This window comes from Canis lupus, chromosome 29 (genome assembly GCF_011100685.1).
Source record: "Canis lupus familiaris isolate Mischka breed German Shepherd chromosome 29, alternate assembly UU_Cfam_GSD_1.0, whole genome shotgun sequence".
Taxonomy (NCBI): Eukaryota; Metazoa; Chordata; class Mammalia; order Carnivora; family Canidae; genus Canis; species Canis lupus.
In genome coordinates, this window is record NC_049250.1 from 41,750,891 (window position 1) to 41,768,031 (window position 17,141).

A 17,141-nucleotide genomic window follows, 5' to 3' on the forward strand; every position below is an offset into this window, starting at 1 on the left:
TTTGTTTTTTTCTAGGAATTTTATGGTTTCAAGTCTCATATTTAGGTCTTTAATCCATTTTGAGTTTTTTTTTTTTTTTTTTTTGTATATGATGAAGAAAGTGGCCCAGTTTAATTCTTTTGCATGTGGCTGTCCAGGTTTTCCAGCACTATTACTATTTTTTTTCCTTTTGTCATCCCTTTCTTTTATTTTAACTTCTTAAGTGCTTAAATCATATTTTTCATTCTCCCTTGTTTCTTAACATTTTTACCTATCTCTCCTGGTAGCGTAATTATCTTATGTTTCTATGTAGTTAAAAAATATATATATATTGCTTTTCTTTATCGTCTAGATATCTTGCATTTTCTGTTTTGATTTCTTTCCTCTTTGATGCAAAAGTGAACAGAAATTAAAAATATCCTGATGGTAGAGCTTTTGTGTTTTCTAGTTGTTTTTTTTTTATTTTTGTTTATTGCATCATGATCACAGATGTCTATATTGCTTCTCCATTTTTGGAACTTGCTGAAATTTTCCTGGTTTCCAAATAATCAGTTTTGTGAATTTACTAGTGGATCTTGGAAAGAAAGTATATCCTCTATTTTCAGAGTGTATACCTTATTTTATTTATATTTTGTATATTCTGAGGCATATTTTGTCTGCTTACTCTGTCATCTATTGGAAGAAAAGAATTAAAGTTTTTTATTGCTGAGATTTTATTTTCTAGTTTAAAACTTGTATTTTTTGTAGGTTTTTTAATGGATAGTGATGCTATATTATTGGGCACTTAGATATTCATAACAATTAATCATCATTTTGGCTTGTATCCTTTAATATTATAAGCTGTCTTTTTTCATTGAATGCATTTTGCTCTGCGTTCAAACTCATCGGATACTAATACCATGACCCTTGGTTTTGTGTGTTTCTTTTTTTGCTTTGCTTTGCTTTTTTTTGTTGTTGTTGTTCTTTTGCTATTTTCTCTTATAGCCTTTAACCTTCCTTTTATTTTCAGCCTCCCTGAGTTACTGAATCTAAGATGTTCCTCTTACATGTAGCAGGTAGTTGGATTTTGCTTGAGATTCAGTCTAAGAGTCTTTTCTTTTAATAGGTGTGTTTAGGTCATGTGTATTTATGGCACTCATTGGTTGTTTTTAGTTTTGTCATCATGCCTTTGTTGTTGTTGTTAAAATCACAACATGAAGTATATTTCTGCCTTGTGGGGGGAATGTGTATTTTCTGATAATTTGGAAGATTTGTGTTTTTGTTTCAGCAGTTATCTTTACAACTGTATTTTCACATAGAACCGTGTACCACTGGGGGACTTGGAAACTTCCACTTCTTCCTACTACTCTCAGCCCAAAATGGATAAGATTATATTCTTCTTTATATCTCTTTACACTTAAATATATGTGTAATTCTAGCACTTGATTTAGTGGTCTTAGGTGATATATTTTGACCTCAACTATATCAGTTAGAATATTTTCATCAGTCAGACTGCAAACGCACCTAATGGTCGCTTAACAAATGAAGACATATGCTGTCTTGGTACTAAGAAATCGGGACGTGAGATAGTTCTGTTATTCCAACAATGTCATCAGAGCCCAGGTTTTTCTGTCTCTTTCACTCTTTTGTCCTCAGCAGGTAGGCTCTTTTCCCCCCCATTAAAAAAAATTAAATTAAATTAATTAACATATAGTGTATTATTAGTTTCCGAGGTAGAGGTCAGTGATTCATCAGGCGTCTGTAATGCCCAGTGCTCATTACATCACATGTCCTCCTTGATGTCCATCACCCGGTTCCCCAACCCCACCCCCCTCATCCAACAAGGCTTTCATTCAGAATAGAAGGAGAGAGAGAGTTTCCCAGAAAAACAAACATTAGAGGAATTCATGACCGGGAGCAAAACCAGCCACATCCCCGTCACACACAGTGCATTCAGCCTGTGGGGCCCGAATCCACAGTCATCTGCCCTCCTGCTGGAGTCAGCATGTACTGCCTGCCACCTCCTCAATGCCAAGTCAACACACTTTCACCTCAGATTGACAAGGATGCAACTGATACTCTTCCCCTCAAATTCCAGCCCCCGTGCTCAAGTTTGTGCACAAAAATGGGCATAATTATAGCAGAATGAACTAACCCAAATAGTAAACACTAATTCTGTGGAATATATAATGGATAAAAGGAGTTCTCTAGGCTGAGAACATTCCAACAAGCACATCAAAGAACAACACATACAGCATGATTCCAGTTACTAAAAGAAACAAACCTGGGAAAAATAAAACAAGATGAAATCAGAGAGGCAGACAAACCATAAGAGACTCTTAGTCATAAGAAACAAACTGAGAGTTGCGAGAGAGGAGGGGGTAGGCTTTTGTCCTCACGGTTGTCTTCTTGGTTGCATTTATAGGCATGAACTTGCTATATTTCTGTGGTGAGAGATAAGTACTGTTTTGTCTTCTTTTTTCTTTTTTTTCCTGAGCAAACTGTAAAGCTTTATTGAGAGAATTTAAGCCAAAATATCAACATAACAAAACACATGTGTGGCTTCAGCTTTTCTTCTTTTTTAACTTCTGACTGTCCATCACCTGCTTCTGGAATTTCAGCAGGTGCTGGATTACGTGGAGTCCTCCCTTGCACATCAAGGCCATCACCACACTCCTCCCCCCCGCCCCCTCTCCGGTCTTTTCCAAACACATTTCCTGGCTTTCGCTTTCCCATTCAGGTCCAGGACACCACAGGTGCCCCTTCTCGTCTCTCTTGTCCAGGCTCACTATCTGGATTCTCAGTCAGTGGTTCCTTTTGTTGTGATGTCTTTTTCACCTGGTTGCTGAGCAACCACAGGTTCATACAGCTTAGAAGACGCTTTTCCATCTCCCCTCCCTCTAAATCTTGATCTTACTCATGCGCTCGTATTTTGCAACCTAAACTCCTGGGAGGCCGATCGAGTCTCAGATGGTGAGAAAGAATCCAAACCGTAAGACCTGACCTGCACGTCTAGGCACCCAGAACCCATTCTTACGTTTCTTCATAAGAGCAAGGAAACAAAGACCCTCTCATGTCTCGTGGCTGGAGTGGAGTCACATGTTCATGCTAAAACCACTTATTTTACGGGAAATAGATTCACCAAGACTGACTTAGAGTGATCAAGGATAGTTCCCTGGAGTTGAGGAGAGCCTCCTGGCTTTACCAACAAAGAAGCAGGGAGGGAGTTCTGTAGGTTCCGTGGGTATCTGCTGCCCCGGCCTCTGTAAGATGAGGAAGTCAGCAGGAGTATCCTACTGCCGGCTCTCTTGTCCCTGTGCGCTCCCAACTTTTGTTAATTATACGTTGCTATGTGTTGGGGCTTATAACATATCCACTTATTTTTTTAAAGAGGTATTTATTTGTTTATTATTTTATTTTCAGTATAGTTAGCTTACAGCGTTGCGTCAGTGCTCACCGAGATGAAGTGGACTCTAACTCCCCTTCTCATATTTCACCCCTCCCCTCACCCACCTGCCCTCTAGCAACCGCCTGTTTGTTCTCTATAGCTAAGAGTCTGTCTTTTAGTTTGCTCCCTTTTATTCCTCTTGTTCATTTGTTTCTCAAATTCTACATATGAGTAAAATCATATGGTATTTGTCTCTCTCCGACTATTTTGCTTAGCATTATACTCTCTAGCTCCATCTGTGTCATTGTAAATGGCAAGATTTCATTCTTTTTTTTTTATGGCTGAGTAATAGTCCTACATGTAGGATATAAATGTATAAATCACAACAGATGCTCAACATCACTCATTGTCGGGGAAATGGAAATCAAGACCACAGTGAGATACTACCTCGCACCTACCAGAATGTCTAAAATAAAAAAAACACCAGACACAAAAAAAACAAGTGTTGGCAAAGATGCGGAGAAACTGTTGGTGGGAATGTAGACTGGTGCAGCCACTGTGGCAAACAGTAGGGAAGTTCCTCAGAAAATTGAAAATAGAACTACCCTATGATCCAGTAATCACACTGCTGGGTGTTTCCCCAAAGAATATGAAAACACTAATTTGAGAGAATATATGCACCCCTAGGTTTATTGTAGCATTATGGACAACAGCCAAATGATGGCAGCAATTCAAGTGTCCATCGATAGACGCGTGGGTAAAGATGTGGTGCATATAATATATCCACTCAGCCCCTATAACCATAATCTATATATTTGTGTTTTGCTCTAAGATTCACTATGCTGGGAATTCAGTGCTATTATAAGGTATTTTAGCCAGAGTTTTCTCATTTGTTTCTTGATTGGCTAAAGCTCATGAGCTAACAGTTCCTTCCAGGGATGATAAAGGGAAGGGAGGAAATAAAATTCTTTGGTTTGGTTCTTGCATGCTCGAAAAACGTTTGCCAGCTGTCATTATTCCCGAACAACTGTTTTATTGGATATAAAATACTTTGTTTTAATGTCTTTCTCTGTCTAGGGAAAAATAATGGATTTAATCCTATTTCATTGTTTTGATTATGCTGTTTGGAGACACTAGTTGGGTGCATCTTTGATTTCCATTTTCTGACTTTCATGTGTATCATTTTGCTGTAATTATTTGAAACATTTTATTTTTGCTGTGATCGCTTTTTTAAAGAAAAGATTTTGGTTTTTGTTTATCTGACAGAGAGAGGGAGAGCACAAGCAGGGGGAGCAACAGGCAGAGGGAGAAGCAGGCTCCCCTGCGAGCAGGGAACCCGATGCGGGGCTGGATCCCAGGACCCCGAGATCATGACCTGAGCTGAAGGCAGACGCCTCACCGACTGAGCCACCCTTGCGCCCCTGCTGAAATCACTTTTAACTCAGTCACTTGCATTTTATTCTACTTTCCTCATTTGTGTCCTTCATGATCCTTACTTTGTTTTCCGCAATATTTAGTCTCTTTAGGCTGTCTCTAATATGGTTTTCATTTGTCTGATGGTTTCATTTTTCTCTTTTTTATGGGACCCTGCTGATACATAAATCATCTCTTTCTATTGCTTCACTTTAATTTATTTGAGCTTTTGCACGTTGACATAGAGGCATATGCTTATTTTCTAATTCATGGCATTGTATTTGGCAACAATTTTCCTGTTTTGTGGCAATATTTTTTGTGTGCCCCTCCTTTTTTCCTGTGCCTTTTTTTTTCTTTTTTGTGGCTTGCATATAATTTTTTTCCCTTATTAAGAGTTGCCTTAAATGAGCATGCTCTTTCTGGATCAGCTATTAGTACAAGGTCTAGAGGGGACAAGGATCAATGCTGTGTTTCGGGCTAAACAGCCGTTGTCTTTATGACATGGGGTTTAGGTGTGAGTGTGATTTTTTTTAGCTTTTACTTTCCTTCTCACTCGTTTGCCTTCACCTTTCTGAAAATAACAGCCTGCGCATGCAATTTGTTCTTCATTCCCAGCTACCTGCTTCCTTTTGTGCCAAAGTTTGTCCAAGAAGTCTCCTGCTGTCAGCTCATGCACCTGGAAGCATTATTCCAAAAAAAGGGATAGTTTTCTCCTGTCAGGGTGCGATAGTTCAGTGAATGGTTTTGTCTCACCTCTGCAGCCACAGGTGCTCTCTTTCGCTATCTTCCTGCAACCCTCTTTGAGCTGTGACGCGAAGCTGACACGTCTAATGCAGGGGAAATGATGGGTGCCCTGCTCCGTTGGGCGCTGTAGTTGCTGACTTTTTCAGAGGCTTATGTTCTCTCCTGATAATAACAGGAATTAGGAAAGGCTGGCCGGGGGTCCTCTCTCCCAGCCCTAGTATGACGTCCTGTTCTCATGACATGAAGATAAGACGACATCTGTGGTCTTTTATGAAACACAGTCCCTCCAAGGCAAGATGCATGTAGAAGATCCACGTCCATGGTCCAAGATCCATGTCCTTGCATATCTGAAATGCGTAGCACAGCATCTGTTTTGTTTATGACCATCTCTGGGGGAATATTTTCCTACTGGAAAAATAAATATGCAGGAGCATCTTGTATTAGTTTCTTCGAGCTGCTGCAATAAAATACCATGAAGTTGGTGACTTACTTATTCCTTCATAGTTCTGGAGGCCAAAGTTTGGAATGAAGGGGTTGGCCGGGTTTTGCTCCATTTGGAGGCTCTAGGGAAGACTCCTCCTGCTCCTGTCCCTTGGCTTGTGGCTGCATAACTCCTCGGCGCTATTTCTGTCTCTACTTGACCTTCTCCTTTGTGTTCTGTGTCTTCTCCTCTTCTGTCTCTAGTGAGGACCCTTGTCATTGCACTGAGTGCCCACCAGGTCATCCAGAATGACCCCATCTCAGGATCCTTGACTGTATCTGCAAAGGCACTTCCTCCAGATAAGGTTCTATTCGTAGGTTCTGGGGGTTGGGATGTTTACACGACCTTTCGGGGCCCACTCTTCAAACTCACTTCACTGGTGCTTCTTTTTGTGTCACCTCTCCTCATTTATTGAGCAGGTATCTACAAGCACCACCTTTGCGAATAACACTGTTTTCGGGGCGTCAGAGTATCGAGGACTACCACGGCCACCAGTGTTGTCAGTGTTACTGGCATTTCTCTGGATGTTTAGAATTTAATCAAGGACTCAAGAACTATATTTGAACGATAATATAAATGGGAACAGGCAACAAAGTAGAGTCATCTTGGGTAACCGGTATGAGAATTCCTTTGCTGGGAAAAGTGTCTTTCTTAAGAAGATGCTTTCGTTAAGCTTGGGCAGGAGTTTACCTTCGAGGCCTGGCTGGTCCTCAGTTTTCCGAAAGAGAGATGGATCTGAAAGGCAGGAGGGTCAAGAAAGTCACTGACGGTGGCGTGAGAGGTGGCTTTGGGAGAGAGGCAAGCCAAACGGGGATTCGGCGTGTGAGATGCTCTGCTCCATATAACGTAGACCTTCCTCATTATCTACAAATACCGGTAAAGCCATAGGAATCACAATGAAGATTTGTCGAGTGGATTTCCTTTGAAAACCAGTGGAAGAATCGGATTTTATTAAAACACACAATTGTGTGTGAGTCAGTGCAAGAGAGTGATACTCTTGATAAGTGCTGCCATTTTGGAGAAGGGCAAGATTTCAGTGGTTGGAGTTGTGTCTGCGAGATGGATCTTGAGCTGGGTCTTAAAGGCTGAGCGCAATGCGACTGGGGGGAGGGCGCCCCAGCCATGAGGACGACATCGGTAAGGGCAGGAACGTACCCAGGACGTGCTTGAAACACCACGCGGGGGATCCCTGGGGGGCTCAGCAGTTGGGCACCTGCCTTCGGCCCAGGGCGTGACCCCGAGGTCCTGGGATTGGGTCCTACATCGGGTCCCTGCGTAGAGCCTGCTTCTCCCTCTGCCTGGGTCTCTGCCTCTCTGTCTCTCTCTGTGTGTCTCTCATGGATAAATAGATAAAATCTTTTTTAAAAAGAAAAGAAAGAAACACCAGGCGAATGTGTGATTTGGCCGGGCTGCCGCAGGCCCTCAGTACCAGCGCGCCAGTGAGAGTGGCGGCAGGAGTCTGGGCAGAGCTGGGCCTCGGGAAGCGGGGAGCTCGCATGCTGCAGGCTGGGGGCACCCCCTCCCCCTGCCGTGGTGAGACGGGGCCTTGGCGCTGTTAGAGACGAGGTGGACGAGGGAGCAGAAGGCACCGAGGACGGCTGGCTCAGGACACTGGGAAGGAGCCCCCAGAGGTGCACCCCCGGTGTAGACTGGTGTCATCGGGGCCGAAGTAGGGGTGAATTTTGAGAAGCTTGGCTTGGCCTAGGAGGGCAGCAGCTCGGAGAGGTGAGGAGGGCATGTCGCAGCTTGGGGTCGCTGTTTTGTGCCGCGGGCGTGTGACGGCGGGGCCCCCTCCTGTGCCTGGAGTTACAGGGGAGCGCGGCGAGGCGGGGGGCCTAGGGGATGAAGCAGACGGTGAGTACAAGGCCGTGCAGGTGCCCCGGCAGGTGGCCGCGAGCAGGTGGCCAGGTGTGCGCCCGCCGGCGTGGTCTGTGCTCAGGCCCGCTGTGGCCCGCAGGTCACCCCACGGCCCCGGTGGCCCCCGCGGCACCCGACCCAGCCGAGGGAGCAGGGAGCCCCGGTGCAGCTCCCACCGTGAGGGCATGTGGAGGGCATGGGCCCCTCGCAGAGGCAACGTGGAAACAGGGGCGCCCCGTCCCGGAGGGCGGACATCCCGGTCGTGGCTGAGGGTGGAGCGCGGCCTCCCTCTGGGTAAGACCCCAGCAGCGGGGAGCCCGGGCCCCGGCACCTCGGCGCCCACCCCCAGCCCCCTGCGGACGTTGGCCTGGAAGATGGAGAGGGAGGGGGCCGCCTCGCCTCTGCCCGGATGGTGGGCACCAGGGCAGCCCCGGGCCTGCTCCCTGTCACCCCACCGGAGGCCGGGCAGGCCCTGGGGACGGGGGCGAGCAGAGCTTTCAGCGGGAGGCAGACGGGGAGCTTAAGGGCAGACGGGCCGAGTGCCAGGGGCCTGGCGCCCTTCGGAGGCCGGGGAGGTTGGAAAGTCTCGGAGTCCACCCCGCTGCTCTCAGCAGGTGGGGACGCGGGACTCACTGAGGCAGGAGGGACTGGGAGAAAGAGGCAAACCCTTCAAGTTGCCTCCCGTTGCTCTTTACGTTTTAAGACTTTATTTATTGGAGAGAGAACGGGTGACGGGGGACAGGGAGAGAAGCCGGCTGGTGGCTGAGCAGGGAGCGGGGCTGGGCTCCATCCGGGACCTGGAGGTCAGACACTCACCCCACTGAGCCCCCCAGGCGCCCCGGGTTCGCAGCCACCGAGGGCACATCTACAGCCACCTGCTCACGGGCACTATAGTGGGAAGAACGTAGCCACTAAAGCCAGACTGCCTGGGGTTTGGGGCCTCTCTCGGTCGCTCGCCCTCCGCCTGATTTCTGGCCAAGTGGTCTTCCCGCAGCTTCCTCAATGGCGAGACGGGGACGGGCTGTACCGTCGGCCTCTCGGGGATTTGAGGGAGGATGGAGTGAAACAAATTTCGGGGGTGTCTGGTGCGATTCCTGCGGCACAGATCCTTGGGGGTGGTCTTAGGGTGACTGGGACAGATGCGCTAAATCGAAGACCAACGGACAAGGCAGCCATGGAACGGAGTTGGCGGTAGTCGGACGTCGGACGTGTGGAGGCAGATGAGTGTTGGACGTATCCGCGGTCCCGAACCGCCTTCCCCGGGGAAGGCAACGTATTTTCAAAGCATTTTTCTGCTTAATTTGGATGTTCCAAAGTATCTAGCTGGAAGCCAATACCATGAAAACCGTGACGAAGGGCCTCTTGTCCTGATCAGAAAGATGAGGAAGCTCCAGAGAGGCGATCCGAGCGGGGACTCGGCAGCCGCACAATGTGCCACACACATTTCACGGAGGCGCTGCCCGGAACGGTGCCCCTTGGCCCTCTGAGAGCGTCCCTTGGCAACCTTGGCAGGCGGGACTTCATGTCCCAGCCAAAGGCCTGCACTCAGGGCTGCTCGGGTGTTTCTGCTCCCGGCCCCTTGTCCATCCCCGGCCCGAGGAGCTTTTGTGTGTGCGATGGCCATTGTGCGCCTTCCCTTGTTCGGCTGGCGCGGGCCCAGGCTTCCTTCCCAGTCTCCAGCGGGATGCACGTGGGAGGTTTGCTTTGCGCCGGCCTAGCGTTGGCGTGGCCAGTTTCTCATCTGGCTCCGCTTCGGAGGCTCGCTGACTTGGTGGCCCACCGAGCGCCTGGGCTGTGCGGGCAGGATGGCGCCGGTCTGGTCCCCTGCTGCCGTGGAAAGGGGCGTCGCTGCAACACAGGGGCGCCTTCTACCCGCGGACGGTTGGTTTACCCTCGGCAGCAGCCCCAGCCCTCGGGTGTCCAGCAGGGAGACACGCTCCTTCCAGAAGCTGTCAGGGCTGCCCTTGAAGCGAGTGTCATCTTCGGTCTGGAACGAGAACTGCCTGCCTCCAAGTCAGCAAAGTCTCTGAGGGAGGGGGACCTTCCAGCAGCGTCTGTGGGCCTCCAGGGAGGGTGAGGCAGGCGAGACGGGCTCAAGGAAGAAGAAGAAAAGGTTTGGGGACGGAAAGGGTGGAGAAGGGGGCGGGGAGATGAATGGTAGCTGTGGGCATCCAGCACCTGTTCTGTGCTCATCACCTACTTTTACCAAGAGGTCAGGACAGTCTCCCGGGGCTCTGTGCTCCGCTCGTCCATAGCTGACTCTTAGAGGTGCCTCCTGCGTGTCAGGCGCTGTAGCAAACACCTTATGGGTGTCAGCTCTTTTTTTTTTTTTTAAAGATTTATTTATTTATTTATTTATGATAGACACAGAGAGAGAGAGAGACACAGAGACACAGGCAGAGGGAGAAGCAGGCTCCATGCCGGGAGCCCGATGCGGGACTCGATCCCGGGACTCCAGGATCACACCCTGGGCCAAAGGCAGGCGCCAAACCACTGAGCCCCCCGGGATCTCCCGGTGTCAACTCTTTTAATCTTCACTTGTAACCCCACAAGATAGGTAATGCCTTTTATTTCAGGAAAGGGGAAACTGAGGCATGGAGCCATAAAGTGATTTTCCGAAGATTTCATAGCTAGCAAATAGTAGAACCAGGTTTTAATCCCAGGAATTATATTTTCTTTTCCTCTTTTCTTCCTCCTCTCTTCACTCGTACTGTAAACAAGGATCTCCCCCCCCCCCCGCCCCGCCCTGGATCATTTACCGACGCATTTTTGTGCCTTTTCGGGGGATTACTGTTTAGGATGATGTTCAAGTGTAGCTCTGAAGTGCTGTCTAGTATTCCGAAGCGCAGGAAGGCTGTGATGTGCCTTAAATAGAAAGTACTTGTTGTCATATGAACTTTGTTCAGGCATGAATTAGAGTCCTGTTGGCTGTGAGTTTGATGTCGATGAACCAAAAGATACTAAATACGATGCCTTTAAAAGAAGCGCACATGAAGCAAGGTCCTACGTTGGTAGGTTGACGACAACGTTGTGATCAGGTGTAGGAACCTCAAGCTGTATTTCCCAAAAGGCCATGGTTGGGTTCTCTCTAACATGTTGTTTATGGGGACTCTATAGGATGGGACCACCATGAATGGGAAGACGCGGCTGTCTACCTTTTTCTAGCGAAGAGCATGACATCCAACCCAACACCTAAGTTGGGTGTTGGGTTGGATGTATCGTGATCTTTGCAAGAAATGTGGTCGTTTACACTAAGCACCGTCTCCATACAGATTTTCTTTGGTCAGTTCACAGAATCCCATGCGGAGCACCTTACGTGCTGCCCGGCAAGTAGTCGGTGCTCAGTAAGTGCTTATTGAATGAATGAGTGAATAAATGAATGAGTCCACGCGTGCTTCAAACCTACAAGGTAACCCAGTCTACTAATCTAAGTCTTAAGAACTATGTGATGGAGCTGGGACTCCATGCTTTCTTTCGTTTTAAGTAGGCCGTAAAACTGATAGCAAGTTGCCTTCCGGTCGCTTATCTACTACTTGTTGAGCACTGGCTCGTTTTATCGTTCTCATATTACCTATTATCTGAAATTATCTTGCCTTTCTATTTACCCGCCGTCTGTCCTTCTTCACGTCAAGTAGGTAGCTCCAAGAGAGTGGAGACCTTGTTTGTTTTTCCTGCTGCCGAATCGCCGTCCCTTACTATGTTTGCTCCAACGGCCCGTGCTTCGTAAAAGTCCCTTCTTATTTAATTATAATCATCGTATGGTGATCAACCATCAATCATCGTATGTAATCAACGCTATGAACTGTATTCGTCGAGGCTGTGAATTAGTGTGAGGAATCCGGAATGCGTCTTTTTTTTTTTTTAATTTTTATTTATTTATGATAGTCACAGAGAGAGAGAGAGAGAGAGAGGCAGAGACACAGGCAGAGGGAGAAGCAGGCTCCATGCACCGGGAGCCCGACGTGGGATTCGATCCCGGGTCTCCAGGATCGCGCCCTGGGCCAAAGGCAGGCGCCAAACCGCTGCGCCACCCAGGGATCCCCCGGAATGCGTCTTTAAGGAACTACTGATTGGGTCAAGCTGTGAAGAAGTAGGAATTAACGAAGGCTGATGAGGAGGGTAGTCCGGGCAGAGAGATCAGGATAAAACACGGCATATTGGAAGGGGTGGGGCAAAGTGGGCGCATCTGGATTTCAAGAGGAGAGTTGGGCAGCTGAGCCTCCAGAGGTGGGAGAGGACGGGAGGTTCGGGGATGAGGAGGCTGTAGGGTGGTGTTTACCCTAAGGAACTACACACGAGGGGTCGATCTCGCTGTTGGTGGTCTTGGAGAGCAGGTGTTCAGTTTGGGAAACATGGGGTTTCCCATGTAAAAGGCTCACCTGAGGCTGGCAAGTGCACAGGTGGGTGTGCTTGTTTGGGGCCTGAGAGGAGTACACGCTTTGAGGGACAGCATCGCAGGCAGGAGTTGGAATCAAGGGCGTTGATAAGTTGTCTGGGGACAGTGTGAGGTCGAGACGAAGAAGAGGGTCCAGTCTGAGCCTAGAGGAACGTCACCGCTTAAAGGCCAGAGCCCGAGGGATGGGTAGCGGAACCGTCATTAAGAGCACGGTAGGTTAAGGCGTTCGCGCCCATTCCTGTGGCCTCGCTAAGGTTTTGTGCGACAGTTGCCCCAGGCCCGTTTAGTGCACGGGTGCGTCCCCCTGGCGTAGGGCTCCACTCGCCGTGTTTTAATCCTACGCTCCCTTGCCATTTCTTTGACTGTGCCTGGGAGCGGAGACGTGGTCCTTCAAAGTCACGCCCCAGCGGCTTTGTCAGCGCAGGAGAAGGCCGTGTCCGGGCCCGCCCCCGAGACACCAGCGACAGCGACAGCGGCTTGCCCGTCGCCCAGCTTCAGGGAGCGGGGCCTGGACACCCTGGCGCCCCCGAAACACTGGCCCCAGGGACCGCAAGCCCGTGAGACATCCAGGTGGGCAGGGGACGCTCTTCATCCGTGGGGGCCCTGCGTGGGTTTGCTCCCGGCGGGGAGCCACGGTGCCCACATCCCCCCGGCCCCCCGGGTGCAGCGCTGGCCTCACAGTTTGCAGCCTGGGCCCCCTGGGCCCCCGTCCCGCCCTGTCCCCATCCCCGCCGATGGCCTGCCGCCGCTTCCCCTGGCTCGGACTTCGTGCCTCGCCTTTCCTTTGCCCCCGGACCCCGGGGACACGTGTCATAGCTGCAGGCACGACTTCGCTTGGGAGTTGATGGTGTCCCTGTGCCGTCAGGGGCCCGCCCCTCCCATCTGGAAGCACATGTGTCCGTCTCCCACTATCTCTGGCAAGGGCAGCGAGGTCTGGGCCCCCTGGTGATGGGTGCGGTGGCGCCGTGACCACCCCCCGTGCCCCCACGGCCCAGGCCGGCAGCTAGGCCCGGAGCCCGCCTGGCTGCCCACGGCCTCGGTGGGCCTCCTGTGCGGCCAGGGCTTCTGCGGCTCGCTGTGCCTGACCTGCGGAGCGCCGTGCCTACTTCCCCTGTGCAGTCTTTCTTAAGTCCCTGGTTTTGAACCAATGACTCTGTTCTTTTAAGGCAGGTGTGTGCTTTTCAGACTGTGTCTGTTGTCTTTTGTCCGCTGCCTGTTTTGGTTCTCATCTTCAAGGGACTTGGATGACTGGACATTTTGTTAGTTTTAGGGAAAAGCACGTGGCTGGAGAAGAGCAGGACTTGGCTCTTGAGGGTTGGGGTGAGCGCATGGAATCAGGGCGGAAAGTGAGGCGAAATAGGGCCTGTGCTGCAGAGAGATTTTCAACAAAATAAATTTCACCGATTTCAAATCAAGGTGAATATGAAGTTCTGTCTACATGAGCGAAGACCAATTTTTAAAAGATTTGAAGGCATGCATTTAAAATGACAGCTTAACGTTAGAATGGGAAGTTATGATTCATAAGCAGCAGTGTAATTCTGAATAACATGACCTTATTCATGGACACTAACTGCTTTACACCTTCAGGTTTCATCATATTGGTACTGTGAATAAAACCCAGAAAATTTATAGAGGAGGAAATGATTTTGACTTTTTTTTTTTAATTCAACAGTCATTACTTTATCCTTTTATATTGTGCAAATTTTAAATTTCAATAATCTCACTATTCAATTTTCCTATTTCTTACAACCATAACCTTCAGGAATGGCCATAAATGTAGGGAAAAACTGAAGTAAAAAGCCTTTGAGCTCAGTGAAAATACTTTCCACAAAGCCCCTGGCTTGACTCAGTAAGGCCAGAATGGCATTTCTTCTCCTGTGGTGGGCTCAAAACCAATTTGATTTAGTTATATCGATGGCATTTTATTTATTTCCTCCTGGAGATATATAGTTTTCACTTTTTATCTAGAAAATGAAAGGAGGCTTAGAGCTCTAAAAATAGCTCTTCACGAAGTTGTAGGCCTTAAACCATAATTGAGGAGAGACGTTGAAGGGGTCAGTGCCGTCCAGCAGAAATTGCTGCAGTAATAGAAGGGTTTGTCTACACTGTCCGGTGCAGTGGCCACTAGGCCCCACTGGCTACTGAGCCTTGGAAATGTGGCTATTGTGACTGAGGAGTTGAGGTTCAATTTTTATTTCATTTTAATTAAATAATCACATATGGACAGTGACCACTATATTAGCACAGTTCTGGGTAATGTAGTGGGATAACAAATGAATTATAGATTCTATAGAAGAAAACCCTACTGTTTGGGACAGAAGATTGGACTGTGCATCATATAAGTCCTTTCAAAGCTAATTTCTATTGTTCTTGAGTCATTATGAGACCCCTGCACTGCAATGCATGAACCGGAAAAGGCTCAGCAAATACTGTGAAAAAGATGCAGAGGGTTTAGCTCCATGTTTAGAAGACGATATAATGGGCAGAATAACGTCTCCCATGAAGACATCTGACTCTTAATCCCCAAACCTGTGAAAATGTCAGGTTACATAGCAAAGGGGAATTAAGATTACTAATCAACTGATGTTAAATCTGGCAATTAAAAGATGCCAAAATGTTGGTGGCTTAGACCCCACAATTTTATCATCTCATAGGTCTGTAGGCTAGAAGTCCGGCACAGGTCTCATTGGGCTAAAATTAAGGTGCTTGCAGGGCTGCTTTCTTTTCTGGAGGCTCCAGGGGGGATCTACTTCCTTGACCTTTTTAGCTTTTAGCAGCTGCTCACATTCCTTGATTCATGGCCCCTTTTCTCCATTTTCACGCGATGTTATGCCTCTTTGTGTCTTTCTTCCATAGTCATGTCTTCTTCTGTCTTCTTCTCCCTCACTCTTCCATTTTTAAGGACCCTTTTAATTATACTGGGCCCACCTGGATAATCCAGGATAATGTCCCTAATTTAACGTCAGTTGGTTAGTGACCTCAATTCCCCTTTGCTATGTAACCTGACATTTTCACAGGTTCGAGGATTAAGAGTCGGATGTCTTCATGGGAGACGTTATTCTGCCCATTATATCGTCTTCTAAACATGGAGCTAAACCCTCTGCATCTTTTTCACAGTATTTGCTGAGCCTGTATCCGGTTCATGCATTGCAGTGCAGGGGTCTCATAATGACTCAAGAACAATAGAAATTAACTTTGAAAGGAATTATATGTTGCACAGTCCAATCTTCTGTCCCAAACAGTAGGATTTTCTTCTATAGAATCTATAATTCGCTTTCTGCCAGTAGTGTCCTATGAAGGGTACTCCCTCCTTAGCAACAAAATCAGTTGCACTGTTGTAGAGCCCTAGTTGCTCTGTCATCCTATCATCTAGCTCTTTATCGTTTCCACACAGCTGCCCTCTGGTTTTGACTTTTGGAGCAACGTAAACCTGCTTTTCTTACGGCGTTACCTATCTCAAGAAGTGACACTACCACCTACACCATTGTCTGAGCCAGAGTCTTGTAGTCCTGTTTATTTTATCCTCCATAGTCATTCTCCACTGTGAATATGCTGAATGTATGACTTCCAAAATATCTCTCAGGTCTACTTTTTTCACTTTAGTTATTGTAATTCTCAGTTACAGAATTTAAATGTGGTTCTTTTTTTTTTATAGTTTCAACTTCTCTGTTGTGATTCTCATTTGTTTATTAATGGAGACAATGTTTTCCTTTAATTCTCTGAATATATCTTCTCTTCATTCCCTGAAAATATTAATAACTATTTTAAAGCCTTTGTCTGGAAAACCCAACACCTGGGCTATCTCAGAATCAGTTTCTATTGCTTACCCTTTCTTAACTATAGATATCCCATTTTTCTTTTTCTTTGCAGATCTGGCAATTTTTGATTGTATGCTAGACATTGTAAATGATACATTCTAGACACTGTGATCTATTATTTTCCTCTGAAAATATTTTCCTCCAAAGAGTAATATTTTTAGAAGTCAGTTGATCACCCTCAACTTGGATAAGTTTGCTGAAATGATTTTGTAGAAAGCTCTGTGTGTTGCCAAAGCCCCTCTAACTCAATGAAACTTAAATTATAAAATCTACTTCCTCTGAAGATTTTGTCAAGGCTTAGTTTTAGGTGCTTCTGCTGCAGGTCCAAAGTAGTTTGTACTTGAAGATCGTATTTCTCAGTCTTTTTTTCTTAATTATCCTAATTATCCTCCTATGAGACCTTTTAGATATCCCCCCCATCATTATCTCTTACCCCCAATCTCTTGTGAAGGTTCAGTACCACAGAGGTAACTATATATCTGTTTGTGTACTGTGCAATTTCTTTTTTTTTTTTATTTATTCATGAGAGACACAGAGCGAGAGAGAGAGAGAGAGAGAGAGAGAGAGAGAGAGAGAGGCAGAGACACAGGCAGAGGGAGAAGCAGGCCCCATGCAGGGAGCCTGATGTGGGACTCGATCCCGGGTCTCCAGGATCACACCCCGGGCTGCAGGCGGCACTAAACCGCTGCGCCACCGGGGCTGCCCTACTGTGCAATTTCTAATATTTTTTTTTTTCTTTTTGCTTTCCCCTCCCTCCTCCTTGCCTGGAATTAATTTTCACCCTTTTGATGATATCACTCCTGTTGAGAAAGTCTGTTCTAGAGGTGGTCTCTTCCTAAGGTGAGGCCTTTCTGGTGTTTTTCTGGATGCCCAGGGGATTAATGACGTGTTTATGAGGTTTTTCTCCCCCTCTGGCTGTAACAGATTGCAAAAAGCCTCCATCAGTGCCCAAATCCTATTATTTCTGCTCTTTTTTCAACCTTTTAGCAGCTACTCTCTGGGAAGCTGTAGGGAAGCTGCACCTATGAGTGTGCAGCCCAGCATTCAACCAAGGACTTACAGGGGATGCCCACAGGGACTGTTGAA